Here is a 20,149-nt window from a genome sequence, read left to right on the forward strand (position 1 = left end):
CACTTAAATGAGCTTGCAAAGTCTCTCGACGGATACTTCCCTACAAGACAGCATGGGTGAGACAGCCGTTCACGTTTAGTGTTGAGACAACAGATGTCAATGATGAATACCTCGATGAAATCATTGAAATTCAGCAGAGCCAGGTTCAACAGCAACTCTTCAGAACAACAACGCTCTCAACGTTTTGGTGTCAACAATTGGTAACGTACCTGTTATTGCTAAGAAAGCTCTGGAAATTTTCATACCGTTTGTTACAACATATCTTTGCGAGCAATCCTTTGAGGATGCTGGAAATAAAAACGAAGAAAAGGAACAGACTTTATTGCAAAAATGACATGAGAGTGGCACTTGCCAAGGTAAAGCTGCGCATTTCTGAACTGGTCTCTGAGAGGCAACAGCAGAAGTCACACTGATTTGCAGTAAATTTCATTATTATGTTATTATTATTCGAAATATAGGAGAACTTTTTTGTTTTCAAAATTGATATTATTTTTTCCCTCACTGTATACCTATGTTTTGAATTTGTAAAAATCATATTTTATTTTTCCAATAAAGAAGGGTTCGGTGAACACGCATATGAAACTGGTGGGGTTCAGTACCTCCAACAAGGTTAAGAACCACTGGTCTAGATATTAGTGAAGGCTAGACTGGGTGGGATCCTGGCTTTCTTACCCATTTTGTATGCTCCTATAAGGGTATATAAATGTTATTGCTGTTTATTTATCAAGCGGGTTACATACCAGGGCAGAGGCGCTTCAGGAGCTGCGAAACTGCAGCAGGGGTGGAGCTGCGCTGCCCAAGGGGCAGTGGAGGTGTGTCCCTGGCCGCAAAGGAGCTGTTGCTAGGAGGAACGCCAGAGCAGCGCCACTCTGCCCCCCTCCCCCCTTCTTGGCCAGCAGCCTCGCAGCGGCTCACCTTCATCCGCCAGCGCAGTGTCTCGGAGACATTTGTCTTTCTGGTGCTTTTCTTTTCAGTTGTGTTCGTACTCTCCGAGGAAACCATAAAATGCTGCTGTTTGCGTAAACCAAGCGCTGTTCTCCGCGGCGTCTTCGAGTGCTGAAAAGGCGCCGGGGGGGGGGGGGTGGAAAAGAAGAAGAGCGAGGGAACAGCGCTGCGTCTTTCGGGTAAGGCACTGATCGCGCCGCGCGCACATTACGCGCCTCGGCTGCGCGCTTGCTTTGTGAGAGTTGCAGGCAAGAGCGCACGTGCTTTATTTCGCACGCTCTAGCTGGGCGCCTTGGCTGGATTGGGAGGTGCTGCCCGAGTGTGATGTTTCCGCTTTCCATTCTAGAGATTATTGACCATTTTAAAGCATGCCGAACGGTTGCTGTATATTTTGCGTTTGAGTAAACAACTATGAACGTGGCAGTAGTATCGGGGGTATTTAGAATAGGTAATTACATTCATTTCATATTTTAATGGGTTTGGATCGCAGTTGAATGAAAAGGTGCAGTGTGAACAGGGTTCACTTCTATATATCTGGATGCTTGAGTATTTGTTTATCCTGTAGTGAGTCGGGGGAGCGGAAGCTTAAGACAGCGAACTGCTCGTTTTAGTGTTTCCACGTGTCATTAAAAGGCCTTGTGAAACTGACTATGCCACGTTTTAAAAAGTTTGTAGGCATGAAAACGTGCGTGCGTTTGACTTATTGTGACTGGCGTGACTATATCCTTGAAAGTTATAAGCAACTGAAATCGACTCATTTGTACCGGGGAAAAAAAAAAAAAACAACAACCTGGCAAATTGTAACCTGTTAACAGCATATTATTGTATGCTAACCTGTAACCCGCCTTGAGCTCTTTTGGGGAGGGTGAGATAGGAAGCGAATTTAAATAAAGAAATAATCTTGTGCGCTCGCCCTGCAAAGGGGGAGCAGCAGGAGTTGGCGGGAAGTGGAATGATGCGGCCTGTGTGAAGAGCGCGGGGCTGAGCGGACGCTGTGCGTCAGCTGTTGTCAAAAGCGGCCGATTCTTGTGTCACAGCAAGTTGTCATGCCCGCCGCTTTGCTCGCCGAGGTGCAGCTCATTGAAGCGACGACCTTTTTCAACGGTGCCCTCCTCTGAAAAGTGTCTGGCAGTGGCGAGGCTCGCCCGTCCTTTGGCCCCACTGAGAAGGCTTGTTAGAAGTTGAGAGAGTGGAGCGCGATCGAGTAGGTTTTCAGCTATTATTATTGTCACGGGATGCTTAACGGACGGTTACAGTTTGCTCTCAGTCCTAATGTTTGGGTCATGTCTGAGGAGAAATTGGTTTGCAAAAGCATCATTAGGATTGCTAGACAGGTCAGGATGTTGCTGTCCTGTTCTTCATCAGAAGCCCATGCTGATATCTCCTATTGGTGTAAAATATGTATGAAGAATGATAAAAATGAAGGTGTTTGACTCAGGGAGGTGGATATTTAACTACAGAATATGCTTATAATGAAAGGGTCTGAATTCACCAGTAAGGGAGCAAACCATTACAGAGTTTGCATAAATTGGGGAGAATTGCCAATTTCACATCTGCTAATATTCCTATATACAATATTTAAATTTTTCTGAAAGAGTGATTGGAACCCATGATAAGAATGGAAACTCCATGTTTAGAGGTATGAAAACAACCAAACTAGTTGCCTCTTCGGAGTGCTGAGGTTCCTTGCTTTTTTTTTTTTTGGTTGAAATTGAAATATTTATGGAATTGAGACTGGCTGTTCTCTCCAATTTGTGCAAACTAGATTTATAGTCTGGTGATTTTATAATTAAAGGATCACATGCTTATTTTGAGAACCTGCCCGTACAGAATATTACTATTGCACGCTTGGTGACAAAATTATTACATTTCCTTTGTGTTATGGAATTCTTGAGGGCCTTGCACTGTTATGAAGGATTGCCTCTCTGTGTAACACTGGGAGATCATCTTATTTTACTATCACTGGAAACCCCCCCCCCCCCCAATTAAAATCAAGCTGTGTATTTTGAATATTCTATAAATAACCTCTCCCCCATCCGGATTCTATATTTGGTGCCCAACTTAATTGGGAGTACTGGCCAGGTGTGTGTGCAGGTTAATGAGCTCTGAACCATCAATAATTGAGTGCCAACAACCAATTATTGATGTTATTTGGCACTCATTAAAATTTGCACACACATCTGGCCAAGCACTATTCCATAAGAGGGGTGTGTCAGGGGCATTCTGAAAAGATGCATGCATAGTGATAGAATACAATCTCAGTGTATCTAACCTGGGTACCAGCATTGACCCCAGGATTCCGCAGGAAAGTTAGGTCCTGGAATCAGCACAATGTAACATTCTATTTTATCTATAGGACTTTATATTCCACACTATCAGTTTCTAATAATAATAGTTTATTTTTTATATACCGCCATACCCAAGAGTTCTAGGTGGTTCACAACAGTCAAGCATGATACATACAGTACAAATCGTTTAGGATACAACGGAATAGTAATCCAGGTATTTTCCCTGTCTGTCCTGGCAGGCTTACAATCTAACTGCACCTGGGACAATGGCAAGTTAAGTGACTTGCCCAGTGTCACAAGGAGCAAGCTATGATTGAACTCATAACCTCAACTGAAGTAACAACTCTAACCACTAGGCCACGCACCTCTATATTTTTAGGCACCTATTTTTAAGTGTCATTTAAAGAATTTCTCCCTACATGTATAAATGTGTGCCTCATCCATGCTTTGCCTGCTAACTACAACTGTTGGAGATATGTGCATACTTATAGAATACTGTTTAGGCAGTATAATGGCATATATGTGCATGTACACACATATGCTAGTATCTATCCATGCATAACTGGTGCATAAATGTCGGTGCCCACTTTATAGAATTATCACCTATGTGTATTTTCTGTGTCTGGCCAGTAGGTGTTCCCTCAGCATTTCCAGCCAGCTCCAGAAGCTTTCTGAGTAATCTGTGTAACTAAAATAAATTATAACCCTCACATACGGTGTTTCCCCCAAAATAAGACAGGGTCTTATATTAATTTAAGCTCTAAAAAATGCACTAGGGCTTATTTTTGGAGAATGTCTTTTCCCCCCCCCCCATCAGTGACGATGCAGAGAGAAGGCCCCAAAGCAGCCCGTTCAGAGTTCTGCCGTCGCTGTTTTGGAGGCTTCAGAGTGGAGGTATGTCAGGCTCATGGTAGGAGGATTGTTGAGGTTCCACTGCACAGAGGGGGGGGATAGAAAATAGCTGCAGAGGGAAGACCCAGCCCCGGAGGGAAAGGACGTGAAGCAGCCCACACTGCTGCTGTTTTTGGAGGCCTGGGACTGGGAGCTGCTGCACAAGAGGATGGATGGGTGAGAGGCAAGGAAAGATGGGTGAGAGGCAAGGAAAGATGGGGGAGGGGGAAAAAAAGGAAAGAGAAAGAATTGGGGTGGAGGAGAGGAAAGGAAAGATGATTGGCAAATCGGGCAGCACTAGTGTCAGGGATGAAGTTGGGGAGTGTCGGGGTGGATCTTAACTAGGGCTTATTTTGGGGGTAGGGCTTATATTAGGAGCATCTTTAAAAATCATGCTAGGGCTTATTTTCAGGGTATTTTCTTTTCACCTAAATTCATCTCACCCATTCTCTATTTCTGTTCCCCAACTTCTCGTCCTTGCAAACTCTTTTCCTGCTCTGTTCGAGCTAATCCCCACCAGTCTGTCTCCACTTCAGTCCCTTAAAGCAGCACCCTCTTCCCTTGCTTTTTTAATCCTCCACTATTCGCTCCATAGATTTGTTGGCAGTACCACTTCTGGATAGCTATTCTACCTTTTTTTTTTTTTGCACCACATGCTCTCAGCAAGTTTGAATTTCTCCCAGTCATTATGAGAATAGTAAGAGTCATTTCTCAGTCGTTATGAGAATAGTAAGAGTTTGCAACATAAGACTCAAATTTAGAAAGCTGAATGGTGGATCTTGAAAACAGAACAACTAATAAGGATGTAGTACCAGCAGTAAGACTCTGGTGTGGGGAGGAGTAGAGAAGAATCAGAGGGCCTCTTAACCCTGGATTAATCATTAAGCAAAGTAAGCACATGCATAGGACACTAAAGGAAGGGATACATCACAGATTATTTCTCCCCCCTAGCTATCATACCCTTAACTCTTTTACTGTCATGTGCCACATTCATTATCAAACATGAATTTCAGTGTTTTTCCAATCAAGAAGGTGAGGGGTGGCGTTGTGGTAAAGCTGCTGCCTCAGCACTCTGGGGCTGTGTGATCAAATTCCACCACTGCTCCCTGTGACCCTGAGCAAGTCACTTAATCCTCCATTACCCCAGGTACAAAATAAGTACCTGTATATGCAGTATATGTAAACCACTTTGAATGAATAACCACAAAAAAGCAGTATACAAGTCCCATTCCCTTTCCCCCTTATAAATATAAATGATGTTTTGTTTCATACAATATTGAATCTTAATGTCTTGTTAGTTAAGTAATGGAAGGGCTAAGAGGCACTATTGTTGGATTGTGTTTAGGACATCAATTGGCCTTAATCTAGCTCTAGGGTCACTTAGAGTTGATGGACATCACCATTGGCTCCTAGGTCTTGTAATGAAGAACTGTCCTAGACAAACATTCAGGTACGTACCTTCTTCCCCAGGGGCAACTCAAGGTCTTCCACATTCTCCCACCCTGGGGTGGTTCAAGGCTTTGCCCCCCCCCTCCTCCTCCCTAGGTGGTTCAGGGCCCTACACTATAGTTCAGCATCTCCCTATCCCCCAGTGGCCATCATCTTCCCTTTCTCCTACACCTCTAGCTCGCCCCCATCTTCCTCTCTTTCTCTTGCCTCGGCTGCTGCCTGGGTTGAGATTGAAAAAGAGTATGGCAGGGGTTTATTTATTTTAATCTGCTATTATGGTACTGTATATTGTTAATTTTGGCTTTGGTGGTTTTAACATTTTGTATTAGTTACACTGCTGATTATCCTTTGGATGCAGGCAAGGTATTTCAAGTTACAATAACACAAGCCAGATTTATAGCTCTGTGGGGAACCTTTGAGGTCAATTCATCCATTCTGAAGCTGGTAGAGGAGGCAGAAATGAGTAGTTATTTGGGCTGGCTGGTGCATACAAATATATGGTACTCAAAGCTGGAGCAGACATTGCACAAAATGATTGTCTCTTCTGTGTTCTGTCTACAGTGCTGCATATGTCTAGTAACGCTATAGAAATGATCAGTAGTAGTTGTTAAATGAGCCTATAGTGAAGCTTGTTGGACCTGCCTCCAGCTGCCTCATTTCACTATGAAACTACACTCAGTGTGCTTGGATCATGAGGTCCTTATGATGTAAACACCTTCACAGGCTGTGATCTGATTTCTTACTCTCTGAAACATTTATTCACTTTAGTTCCACAACAATTCAAGCTGCTTTTGCAACACAATCAGAAGGCGTACAGCCTTCTAGGCTAGGACATCCAGCATCTTGCTGTTATCGGTACTCTGCCCAGACTATTCAATAGCAGCTCAATTACAGTTGCCTATGATTGGTTTCTTTCCAGGCAGTAAACTATTTTCAGGTGAAAGTTCACTGACGTTCTGGTATAGCTAGAATATTAATGGAGGCTATTTAAAAAGTAGTTAATTGTCATGTTTATGATTTGGGGCTATGTGTAGTGCCAGGTAACTTTAGTTTACATTAAAAAAAATGAAGCTTGGCAATGAGTGAAGGTTTTCTTCAAAAACAACCCTTGCTGAAAGAAAACCAGGCAAACTTGAGATTCTCGTTATATTGAGGGAAAAGAAACCATTCATCTTGCTTTTAAGGTTTTGGTAGGAAAAGCCCAATCAGCTTCATCAGTAATGGAAAAGACTCATGAATGATTCTTTGTCTAATTAGAAGGGGAAACAGGTTAAGAGCTATAGGTAGTACTCTTACAGGCAGAAATTCTAAAAATTGGTACCTCAGACTAGGCATCCCAATGCTATGTACTTTCTGGCAGCTTCTATAAAAGATGCTTAAGTTATGCGCCTAGATTGGCACCTAACATAATTATTTGATAAACTTGTTTGTTGCCCGATAACAAGAAATTAGCAACTCATAATTAGCTTAAATTAAAATTAATTTGGATGGTAGGCACCTACCAGAAAGTAGGCATGGTTAGTTTGTGGCAGTGTGTTTACGTGTAGGCACCTGTTTTGGGCATCGGTAGGAGCCTAACTTAGGCACAAGCATTTCGGCCAAGAAAACCCTGGTATAAGCAGGGCCGGGGGCACCTAAGGTTCAAACACTTGCCAACGCCTAAGTCCACTTTAGGTGTGATTCTATAAATGGCCCCTAATGTGTGATTGACTTGCTCTAAGTGCTGAATCCCTAGGCATCTTTGTTTTCATGTGCCATTTATAGAATCAGGCCTTAGTCCAATTCTATAATGGCATCTTGGTGCCAAGATTCCATTATAGAATATCAACATAAAGTCAGCATTGGTGTGCCCATGTTTAGGTGCCCACTCTGGCAGATGTCAGTTGATGCACCTAAATGTGTCAAGTGAGGTGTATAATTTATAATATTCCATAAACTATGCATGTAACTAGCTATGCCTATGCCCATGTGTTCTTGCAATTAGGCACTGTGGCACTATTCTATAAGGTAGCGTCTAAGTGTCAATAATAATAATTTTATTTTATATACTGCCATACCCAAGAAGTTCTAGGCGGTTCATAATAGTTAATTGTAATAGATACAATGCAAATCATTGAAAATCAACAAGTTATGTGCATACAATATAGGAAAAATACATATATGCCATATAAAAAGGTACAACAATCTTAAAAAGAATAAAAAGTTATAATGATAAAATATGTTAAGAACCCAGCCTGTTAAATAATTGAGTTTTTATCTGCTTTCTTTAAAATCAAGATAAGAAGAGGCATCCAGCACAATTTTGGCAAGCCATGAATTCAGTTTGGCCGCCTGTAAAGAAAAGGTTCTTTCAAAGAACCTTTTATAATGACATAATTTTAATGAGGGAAAAGCAAACAAGTGTATTCTACAAGAGCTCTTATTGTTATAACTGAAAGTAAAGTGGGGGTTGAGGTAATCCGATAACATACCAAATACTGTTTTATGACAAATGCATGAGAACTTGAACAGAACTCTGGATTCCAATGGCAGCCAATATAGCTTTTGATAGAAGGGGGTAACATGTTCCCATTTCTTCAGGCCGAAAATAAAAGGAACGGCCGTATTCTGAACCATCCTGATAAGGCACTAGTTTAAAGAATTGTCTTTGTAGTTTTCAGACTGCATACTGCATCGCAGTTGAAGGATGCTTGATTGTGGATTGTCTGTACTGATCACTGGAGAAATTCTGGAAAATGCCCTGATCCTGCTGACAGCAGCACAGTGAAATCATTGGGCAAGGACAGGTTTTATTCTCCACATGCAAAACAATAGCTTTTAATCACAATAGGATTAATTCTTCTACCACTCTCTTTGGCCTGCAAAGAGTAGTGAATGATTTAAAAAATAAATGAAATAGCATCTGACATAGAAGCAAATATTCAGGAGATATTAGGTATGAAAATAAAGCATGCAGTATGGCCTAAAAACATTTATTCAGTGTGGGTCCAATTCTGTATATGGTGCCAAACAAATTGGTATCAAGTAGAATGATTCTTGACATGAGTCTTTAAAAGGTACGTGCACCTTATATAGTCGCTCTAAGCACCAAAGCGTGACATAACATTTAGGTGCACCCATTTGTGCCAAGGGAAGCCAGGCCTAAATATCTGTGCCTAACTTGTGTACGCATCAGAAATATTCTTTATCCCAGGACAAGCAGGCAGCATATTCTTGACTGATGGGTGACGGCACCGACGGAGCCCCGGTACGGACAATTTTAGAGTGATTGCACTCTAAGAACTTTAGAAAGTTCTAGCTCGGCCGCACCGCGCACGCGCGAGTGCCTTCCCGCCCGACAGAGGCGCGCGGTCCCTCAGTTTCTTAGTTTCCGCGGAGCTAAGAAGACGCGTTTTCAACGGCTGTTGAAACTTTTTTTCTCTTTGCCTTCCCGCTCGCGTAAACTTTTGATTATTTAATTTAATCTTTCCCCGGCGGGGCCTTCTGCCACCATCGAAGCCTCGGCCTTCGATTTGGCTGAAGCCGTTTTTCCTTTCATGCCCCCTCAACCGGGTTTTAAAAAGTGCCAGCGGTGTGCTCGGCCTATATCTCTCACGGACCCACACAACTGGTGTTTACAGTGTTTGGGTCCTGAGCATCAGGCCTCTACTTGCACCCGCTGTGCCACTCTAAAAAAACGGACATTAAAAAATCGCCAAATCCAGCAGCGATTATTGTTCGGTGCCGAGATGTCCGACCCCGTTCCATCGACTCCAGCTTCGGCACCGATTCAGTCGGCACCCTCTTCTTCGACGCCGCGTGATTCCGCACCGGCGTCTCACCAGTCAGGTAAGCCGGCTAAGAAGCCTTCCCCGCTGGAGCGTCCTCCGGTCTCGAGTGCAGTGAGTCCAATCCTGCCGACTGTGAGACGCCAGCGGAAGCGTTCCGCCCCTATAGAGGTGAGTCCCTCGACATCGGGCTCCTCATCTCCGGGGCGTCGAACGGCACCGCAGGTACCGCAGAAGAAAAAGGCGGTACCGGTGCCATCCCTTGATGACCGCATCACGGCCATCCTTCAGGTGCAACTTAAGGACCAATTGAAACAGCTCCTTCCTGCTATCCTGGCTCCGAACCTTCCGGTGCCGGTCCGCACCGAGCTACCGGTACCGATCGTGCAACAGCCTGTGTTACCTGCTTCCACTATTTCGGTACCGCTTCAACTAACCTCATTGGTATCGATGCCAGTTCTTGCGCCGGAGCCGAGAGCTCACCATCAATCGGTGCAGACTTCGGCACCGGTGCGACCGATAACATCTCCTGACTCGATATCGATGAGGTCGGGTAAGTCGTTACACAAAACCCGACACTTACAATCATCGACACCTGAGTCTCGGGACCATACTCCCCATGTTAGGGATCCTGATCTGTGGGGAGACTCAGAGGAACCCTTTCTTTCTGAAGGCGAATGTTCCTCAGAGGAGGAGGATTCAACTGTCCCTGACCCATCCTCCAAACAAGTCACTTCCTCTTTCTCCTGCTTTTTGAAAGAGATGTGTGACTCCTTGTCCATTCCTTTGGAGGCTGAATCCAAAAAGTCCAAAGCTTTTTTGGATGCCCTTGATTTTGACCAGCCTCCAAAGGAATTTTTGAAACTCCCTCTTCATGACATCTTGAGGGAGACTTTCTATAAGAATTTAGAGACTCCTTTAACTGTTCCAGGGGCCCCACGTAAACTGGATTCTCTATATAAGGTAATTCCCATTCCTGGGTTCGACAAGCCTCAACTTCCACACGAATCCTTAACTGTCGAATCCACCCTTAAAAAATCTTCAGGAGCCAGTGTATATGCATCGGTACCTCCTGGCAGAGAAGGTAGAGCCATGGATAAATTTGGTAAGAGGCTCTACCAAAATGCTATGTTAGCAAATAGAGCTAGCAATTATGCTTTTCATTTTTCTTTTTATTTGAAGCATCTCCTTACCACCATGGCTTCCTTCGAAAAGTACCTTCCTTCACGAAAACATCACTCCTTTCATACCTGCTTGTCGTCTCTTTTTCAATTACGTAAGTTCATGGTTAGATCCATATATGATACCTTTGAACTTACATCCAGAGCGACAGCAATGTCGGTAGCTATGCGTCGCCTGGCCTGGCTTCGGGTATCCGACCTTGATGTTAATCATCAGGATCGGTTAGCCAACGCCCCTTGCCTAGGGGATGAGCTCTTTGGGGAATCCATGGACTCAACCACACAAAAGCTCTCTGCTCATGAGACACGCTGGGATACCCTGCTTAAAAATAAAAAGAAGCCTCCTCCGCCAAAACCATATAGGCAGCAGTCGGCCTATCAACGCCGCTTCACAGCTCGGCCATTACCTACCACTGCTCAGCAACCCAGGCGTCAGAGGCAGCAGCAACGTCAGCCTCCCAGACAGCAGCCACAGCAGCAACCTGTGAAACCACCTCCTCAGCAGAAGTCACAGCCCTTTTGACTTCATTCTCCACAGTATAGCCAGTATTCCTATTCCTGCTCTCCTGCCTCAACCTATAGGAGGTCGACTTTCTCTGTTCCTCAGCCGATGGGAAGTTATCACTTCGGACCAATGGGTCCTCAACATCATCCGCCACGGCTACTCTCTCAACTTTCAGACTCTTCCATCCCAAAACCTGCCAAAAGAGTCTGCTTTGAACAGTCCTCAATCTGCCCTCCTCATTCAGGAAGTTCAATCCCTCCTTCTTCTAAACGCTATAGAAGAAGTTCCTCAAGATCAAAAAGGGCAGGGATTCTACTCCCGTTATTTTCTAGTCCCCAAAAAAACAGGAGATCTCAGACCAATTTTGGATCTCCGCGATCTCAACAAACACCTGGTAAAAGAAACATTCAAGATGCTTTCTTTAGCCATCCTTTATCCTCTTCTCAATCAAAACGACTGGCTATGCTCCCTCGATCTCAAAGAGGCATACACTCACATACCGATCCATGTAACCTCAAGACAGTATCTCCGTTTCATGATCAATCATTGTCATTACCAATACAAGGTGCTGCCCTTCGGCCTTGCCTCCTCTCCCAGGGTCTTCACCAAGTGTCTCATTGTGGTAGCGGCATTTCTACGCTCTCACCACCTCCAGGTCTTCCCTTACCTGGACGACTGGTTAATCAAGGCCACATCCGCTCAAGCAGTTCTACTGGCCACCAACCAAACCATCTTGTTTCTACGAATTCTGGGGTTCGAGATCAATTTACCCAAATCTCATCTCACCCCCACTCAGAGACTTCAATTCATTGGAGCGATTCTGGACACACTCCGCATGAGAGCTTTCCTACCATCCAATCGTCTTCAGACCCTTCAGTCTCTATGTCAGCAGGTGCTTTCGCTACCTTCCATCTCAGCCAGGCACATGATGGTACTCCTGGGGCACATGGCATCTACAGTTCATGTCACGCCCCTCGCACGTCTTCACCTGCGCACTCCTCAATGGACCCTTGCTACTCAGTGGTCCCAAGCGACGGATCCTTGCTCACGACACATATCTGTGACATCATCTCTTCGTCAGTCTCTTCAATGGTGGTTGGTATCCTCAAATCTATCCAGAGGTCTTCTATTCCATCAGCCCCCTCATCAACTGGTCATCACCACCGACGCCTCTCTTTATGCATGGGGAGCTCACTTGAACGAGTTCCAGACTCAAGGTCTTTGGACAGCCCAGGAAAAGAAGCATCAAATCAATTTCCTGGAACTCAGAGCGATGTTTTATGCCCTCAAGGCCTTCCAACATCTTCTCTTTCCTCAGGTCCTTCTGTTGTGCACAGACAATCAGGTTGCGATGTACTACATCAACAAACAGGGTGGGACAGGCTCTCGCCTTTTATGCCAAGAAGCCCAAAAGATCTGGAATTGGGCCATAGATCACCATCTCTTCCTGAAAGCTATCTACATTCAGGGAGCACAGAATTCTTTAGCAGACAAACTCAGCAGAATTCTCCAGCCTCACGAGTGGACACTCGATCCTGTAACTCTGCAGTCTATCTTCACTCAATGGGGCACTCCTCAGATAGACCTCTTTGCAGCTCCTCACAATCACCAGCTGCCCCTATTCTGCTCCAGACTTTACTCTCCTCACCGTCTGGCAGCGGATGCTTTTCTCCTCGACTGGTCGAATCTGTTCCTGTACGCCTTCCCTCCTCTGCCTCTAATGTTGAGAACCTTGTTCAAGCTCAAGAGGGAACGAGCCACAATGATTCTGATTGCTCCGAGGTGGCCCAGGCAACATTGGTTCTCCCTTCTACTTCAACTCAGTTCCAGGGAACCTTTTCTTCTTCCTCTGTTTCCTTCTCTACTTACGCAACAGCAGGAAACCCTTCTACATCCCAACCTCCAGTCTCTACACCTGACAGCTTGGTATCTCTCGGGCTGACATCTCATGATACTCTTTTATCTCAGCCTGTTCGTTCCATTCTGAATGCCTCCAGGAAACCAACCACTCTGCAATGTTACCATCAGAAGTGGACGAGATTTTCCTCCTGGTGTCTTCTTCATCATCTTGATCCAACTTCTCTGGCAGTGGAGACATTGTTGGATTATCTTCTTTCTTTGTCTGACTCTGGCCTTAAGTCCTCTTCCATCAGAGTCCACCTCAGTGCCATTGCAGCTTTTCATGAGCCAGTCCATGGAAAACTTCTCTCAGCTCATCCCCTGGTATCCAGGTTCATGCGAGGGCTTTTCAATGTGAAACCACCTCTTAAAGCCCCTCCTGTTATCTGGGATCTCAATGTGGTTCTTTCCGCCTTAATGAAGCCTCCATTTGAACCTTTGGCTACCTCTCCTTTCAAGTTTCTCACTTGGAAAGTGCTTTTCCTTATTGCTCTTACCTCTGCCAGGAGGGTCAGTGAGCTTCATGCATTGGTCGCAGATCCACCTTTTACGGTTTTTCACCATGACAAGGTGGTTTTGCGTACACATCCAAAGTTTCTCCCTAAGGTTGTCTCTGAATTCCATCTCAACCAATCCATTGTTCTACCTGTTTTCTTTCCAAAACCTCATTCTCATTCTGGAGAACAAGCTTTACATACTTTGGATTGTAAAAGGGCTCTGGCTTACTATCTAGAGCGTACGAAACCCCACAGATCAGTTCCCCAACTTTTTCTGTCCTTTGATCCAAATAAATTGGGACGTCCCGTTTCTAAACGTACGTTGTCTAATTGGCTGGCAGCGTGCATTTCATTCTGTTATGCTCACTCCGGACTGACACTGGAAGGTTCTGTCACGGCCCATAGAGTCAGAGCAATGGCAGCTTCTGTAGCTTTCCTCCGTTCCACTCCTATTGAGGAAATCTGCAAGGCTGCTACTTGGTCCTCAGTTCACACTTTTACATCTCATTATTGTCTGGATGCTTTCTCCAGACGGGATGGACACTTCGGCCAATCTGTTTTGCAAAATTTGTTTTCCTAATGGCCAACCTTCCCTCCATCCCTCTTTTTGTTAGCTTGGAGGTCACCCATCAGTCAAGAATATGCTGCCTGCTTGTCCTGGGATAAAGCACAGTTACTTACCGTAACAGGTGTTATCCAGGGACAGCAGGCAGATATTCTTGCGTCCCACCCACCTCCCCGGGTTGGCTTCTTAGCTGGCTTATACTAACTGAGGGACCGCGCGCCTCTGTCGGGCGGGAAGGCACTCGCGCGTGCGCGGTGCGGCCGAGCTAGAACTTTCTAAAGTTCTTAGAGTGCAATCACTCTAAAATTGTCCGTACCGGGGCTCCGTCGGTGCCGTCACCCATCAGTCAAGAATATCTGCCTGCTGTCCCTGGATAACACCTGTTACGGTAAGTAACTGTGCTATATAACTGCATATAAATTTTAGGAATGCCCACAATCCACCTAAGCTCTTCCTCTAACTAAGGGCTAGATTCATTAAGCAAACCGATTGTGTACCGCTCGGTTTGCGCACACTTTCTGATTACGGCTTGATTCACTAACCTTCCTCCAGACCCCATTTGCACCCAATCCGATCTGCGCATGCAAATGAGTAAAAAGGCATGTAAATTTCTTAAGGCATTGATTCATGAAACCATTTCGTCCAAACAGACTGGCCTTTCCGATCCAAAACGTTTTGACTGCTGAGGACCAGTCGCTTTACATCCTCGCCGACTATTCCTGCCTAGCAACTGCCACGTGCATGTTAAGAACCCCATTAAAATATATATATCTACCCCGCAAAAAGTCCAAAATACATCTAAACTTTAAATATATGTAAACTTTTATGTCCATAAGCGTTAGAAATATTTTTTTGATTTTTTTGAAATGCGCATAGCGATTGCAGAAGTGAATCTCAGATTTGTAATGCGCATGGCAAGAAAATAACCCCCCGTGCTCTCCTTGCACACTGTACATTTCATATATCAATGCCAAATTTTTTTTAAAAAAATCAAAAATAAACTTTTAAGGGCCACCTAACCCTCCCCCCTTCCTTCCAGCTAGATTGTCACATGCATCTGACGTCATGGTGTCACCTTTGGTTTCTTCGTGCTTTACGACAGAAAGCCGCACAGCCTCCTGGGATTCGTAGGCTGTATATAAGCGCATGAGCCAAGCACATTCAACTGCTGTTAACTGTTGTGCTTCTAGCAACTTAACAGTTCTTTTCCTGAGAGAAATGGATGGCGCTCATCGGCTACGCTATCTGCTTCTTTTGGAACACGAGCATGCCGAGGAGAGGTTGGTTAAAAACTACAGTTCTTATATTGCATTTTATATGACAATGCTTTGCGGTAGGCACATTCGAAGCCTGTCAATGAGGTTCGTGATTAAACCCCGCCCCATTTCTACACAGCGAAGTCCTAAAGAGCTAGCGCATGCGTTATGTGCTTCAAAACCAACAAGGATACAGTGTGCACGTGCGTCGATTGATGTTATAGCGAGATGTGTGCATGAATGGGGACGTGTTTACGATTTGATCATTTGCATGGACAGGCTTTACTGAATCGATCGGCCAAAATGACTTGGAAACAGAAAGGACATGTATAGGATCGATTTGTGGACTTTAGTGAATCTAACCCTAATTTTCCTTTTCAGATTTATGCACTAGAACCAGTGTGCAGCACTTTATAGAATACACCTACTGAGTTGTGGCTTAACTTCTAATTAATGCCATTTAATGTCAATTATCAGCACCAATTAGACTTGTTAATTAAATTGTGTGCACAGATTGGCTGTGTGCACCAATTTGTGTGTACAGCTTAAAGCCTGGGAAAAGTCTTCTACCATCTACTGACTTGGGCCAGGATTCACTAACCTGCCCGATCGGGCTCGATCCAGGCCTAATCTGGCAGGTCCGATGAATTCTACAAACTCCAACATGGAGATGAGGGCGATCGGAGGAACGCCCCCATCAGCAGGCATGGATCCAGCTATAGCGATCCCCACGTATGCGCAGACCATCTGTAGATGGTCTGAGCATGCGCGGGACCTCCGGGCCATCGGAGTTGGGGGTTTTTTTTCTCCTTCTTCTTCTTCTTCTAATGGGCAAGAAACCCAGGGAACCTAAAAGTGCTGCCTGCCTGCCCCGAACACGCCTGCCTTCCAGCCCCAAACCCGAATACCCTGCCTGCCTGCCCCAACTCTCCCACCCTTCCCTGCACTGCAAGCGCGTGGAAAAGTTTAAAAATATTAAATTAAATAAATAATAGGCGATCAAGGAACTTTTGGGAGCCCGTGGTTTTAACCCGCTTAAGCCCATGGGTTAAAACCACGGGCTTGCAGTGCAGGGAAGGGTGGGAGAGTCTGGGCAGGCAGGCAGGGCGTTCGGGTTCGTGGCAGGCAGGCAGCATGTTCGGGGCAGGCAGGCAGCGTGTTCGGGGCTGCAGGATAGGGACTGACAGGGCAGAGAGCAGGGCGGCAGAAGGCAGAGCTGCCAGAAAGGGCTTCAGTGACTGGTCCTCAGGAGTCACTTTTTTTGATCAGCCAGCTCAGTTGGTGTTGCAGGGTTTTCTTTAGTGAATCGCGTCCCTGCCTATTTTGCATGCCATTGCCCTCATTTGCATGCGCGGATCGGAGGATGGTCGGAAGACAGGTAAGTGAATCGGGCCGAGGTCGCACACCGATCGGTACACGATCAGTTTGCTTAGTGAATCCTGGCCTTGATTCTGATTGGGTGTGTGAGCTTGCTCCGTCCCTGCCTGAGGCGTCAGACTCTGTAACTCCTTTGATGTTTACCTTCCTGCAATTACAAATGTACTCACTGTTTATGCTTATCTTTAATCTTGTTCTATCAGTTATTTTAGTTGCTCTGTTTATTTTTTAGTTTTGCTTATCTTAGCAGCTTTGCTTCTTTACAATGGTTTTCACTTTAAGCCTGTTTTATAAGTTGTTTTATTTGCCTTGTTTATAGTATTAGTTTGCCTCTTAAGTTCAACCTTATGTGCTGTTGTTTGAATACTGCTTTTTAGCAGCATTACATCTATTTACTTTTTAGCTGCATTAGGTCAGCTCACTCTTTAGTAGCATTATGTTTACTTGCTTTTAAGCAGTATGTTGCCTATTTTATAAGACATTTAGGAAGCTGTCCTTATCTAGAAGCTTCTTACAACTTTTCATATAAGTATCTATTTAGATAGTAGTTCAACCAACCTTTTGCACAACTTGTGTTTTTTATTTTATGTTTTATTTTGGATATTTCTCCTAAGTTTGCTTAATTTTTATTCTTCACGGCTGGCTCTCTGTTTATTGCAACTCCTTTGAGATAGTTAATTTTAGTTTGTTTGTTTTTAAATCAAACAAGCTGTCTTCAGAGTTTTAAATATGGATATTTCATTTTGGGTTTTATGTAGATGATTTAGATCCCGGTTTAATGTGTATCACTGAGACCTGGATTTCTCAGGAAGATACATTTTCTCAGAGTGAACTTTGTTCTTATGGCTTTAGTAGCCACATGTCCTTTAGAAGCAATAAAAGAGGAGGTGGACTAGCATTGATTTATAAATCTTTTTTCATGGTGCAATTAGTGGACAAGGCCAGCCTCCCAGAACTGGAATATATCTTGGTTTCTGTCATGGATGAATTGGCTCATTATCCTTTTGGTATCCTCCTTTTATATCGTCCTCCAATTCCATGGAATAAATCTAGCCCTCTTGTTACTGGAATTATTGCAAATTCTTCAGTAAAATTTCAGAGATTACTTGTAATAGGTGACATCAATTTACATCTCGAGGATACTCTTGATTTCATCTCCATGCTTCACTCTCTGGAGCTATCCTTGCTCCAGATAACACCTACTCATGAGAAAGGTCATTCTCTTGATATTATCTCCTTTATGGATCTTACCCCACAGAGAGCTCTGTTATCGATAACGTACGCTGGCAGCGGGTCCCTTGGTCTGACCATTATCTTGGTGAATTTACATTGCCTATTTTTATGGCTCATATACCAGAAAGGGTTCATCACAAAAGAACTGTAAGTCTTAAAAAGAAAATTAGTCCAGATTTATTCTGGACTCAAACTTTAAAGTTACCTTGTTCTCCTAGAGAAGGCTCTGTAAATGGTAGTTGGGCTAACTGGAGTACAATTTCCAAGAGTACATATTTAACTCTTGCTCCGCTTGTTACTAAATCCATCTCTCATTCCAGGAATTCTCCTTGGTTCACACCATATCACAGAGAACTTAAGCAAACATGTAGGAAACTTGAACGAAAATGGAAAAAATTTACTTCAGATTTAGATAAACTTAATTGGAGGCTTACTGTAAGAAAATATAACTCTGAGCTGAGGAAAGCAAAAAAAAAACTATTATGGTGGTAAAATTGCTAATTCTAATCATCAAAGTAGTATCTTATTTAGACTCTGGCGCAAACTGACCAATTATGATCATACTACCCACTGCAGACTCTTGCTTCTTTTTTAGTAGATAAAATTGTTACTATTAGGAATTCTTTTTCTGCAGTGAACCTTGATCTCTTTTTAAGGGATCCTAAGGATAATTCTATGCTGACGCCAGCTGATCGCTTCTGGTATTCATTTGACTCAGTATCTGAGTCTCAAAACTTTGTGCAAAATTTATGAGATGTAAATGTATTCTTGATCCTTTTCCCTCTTATCTTTTTGCCAATATTCCAACTCAGGCAAACAATTGGCTGACTATATTATAAAAGAGCCCAAGAGCTAGTCTCGCTGGGCGACAATAACAATGGGCTGGATGGTCTAAGTTGGTCGCCCAGGCTGAGATGGCTTGCAGGTGCATGGGGGAGGTTGTTGGATTAAGAGAGGGGAGGTCAGAGGTAGATAAAGAGGGACTCTGCTCCTGCCAAGTGGCTGAGAGTGGATTGGCTGCAAGAGGGGAAGCAGGGCATGATGGGTGGGAGTTATAGGTTTCATGCCTCCGAGGAACAGTGCGCTTCCCTGTCCCTTGGAGGCAACTGTCCCTCCTACCCTCCCCTAGGCTATAGAGTTCGCTCGGGTGATATGGTTTAGGGTTGTCACAGCAGTGGTAACCCAAGGTACGAGGTTTTGGCTCATCGGAAGATAAGCGGGTATTTGGGCAGTCGGCTCAGTTAAGTGGAGATGCTGCGGGTCAGATGACCCTGAAAGGGAGGCATGGAGGTCCATGCCTACCCCCCCCCCCAGACTCATCAGGAGATGAGCAGTTAAGGGGAAGCGAGCTCAAGTGAGCAAATATGCCTTGAGGCACGTGGTACGAAATAGGAGCATGGAGGTTCATGACCCCTCCTAGGATCTTGCTGATATGGCAGGGTCAAGGGAATACAATTTTGAGTTTTTGTCAAATTGCAATGTTTGTAGCTCAGGTGGTGAAGCAATTGTTCATTGCTTATTGGTTGTACCAAGAAACAAAGCTGCGGCCTGATTATTAGATGGGGTGAGATGGGACGACAACTTGACCATTCCAGATCCATATGTTATAAATTACATTTTGGAAACAGAATTTTTCTCGCATGATATGGGTATAAGGCATACTCCCCTTCTGAAAAAATCAGATCTCGATCCAACTGTTACCTCCCACTATAGACCAATTGCTAATATACCTCTCTTAACTAAACTTATGGAATCAATTGTTGCCACCCAACTTTCAAGTTATCTGGATAAATTTTCTATTCTTTTGCCTTTACAGCATGGGTTCCACCCAAATTTCAGTACAGAAACTCTTCTGGTTTCACTTCTTTCTAAGATTCAACAGCTACAGTCTAGTAAGAGGCATGCTATCTTACTTCAATTCGATCCTGAGGGGCATAGAGAAGGTAGACAGGGACAGATTCTTCAACTGTGGGGAACCACAAGTACAAGGGGTCACTCGGAGAAACTGAGAGGGGACAGGTTTAGAACACATGCTAGGAAGTTCTTTTTTACCCAGAGGGTGGTTGACACATGGAACGCGCTTCCGGAGGTAGTGATAGGCCAGAGCACATTACAGGGGTTCAAGGAAGGTTTAGATAGGTTCCTAAAGGAGAAGGGGATTGAGGGGTACAGATAGAAGTAGAGGTAGGTTATAGAAATGGTCAGGAACCACTTCACAGGTCATAGACCTGATGGGCTACTGCGGGAGCAGACCGCTGGGCGCGATGAACCTCTGGTCTGACCCAGTGTAGGCAAC

The 20,149-nt window shown here is 44.4% G+C and overlaps 1 protein-coding gene across 6 annotated transcripts in view; it reads left to right on the top strand.

The window, feature by feature from the left end:
• The first annotated feature begins 1,012 nt into the window (after nucleotides 1-1,012).
• CDKL2 (cyclin dependent kinase like 2) overlaps nucleotides 1,013-20,149 on the top strand; it is a 226,498-nt gene continuing 207,361 nt past the window's right edge. Inside the window, exon 1 of one of the 6 annotated variants that reach the window (XM_033960450.1) lies at nucleotides 1,013-1,124. The gene's annotated coding sequence lies outside the window, so the exon portion shown is untranslated. Of the gene's footprint in view, nucleotides 1,125-1,172; nucleotides 1,394-1,879; nucleotides 2,150-20,149 lie in introns of those variants that run through there. The other 5 variants (XM_033960445.1, XM_033960484.1, XM_033960474.1 and 2 more) reach the window with 5 other exon arrangements.

This window comes from Geotrypetes seraphini, chromosome 1 (assembly GCF_902459505.1).
Source record: "Geotrypetes seraphini chromosome 1, aGeoSer1.1, whole genome shotgun sequence".
NCBI classification, from domain to species: domain Eukaryota; kingdom Metazoa; phylum Chordata; class Amphibia; order Gymnophiona; family Dermophiidae; genus Geotrypetes; species Geotrypetes seraphini.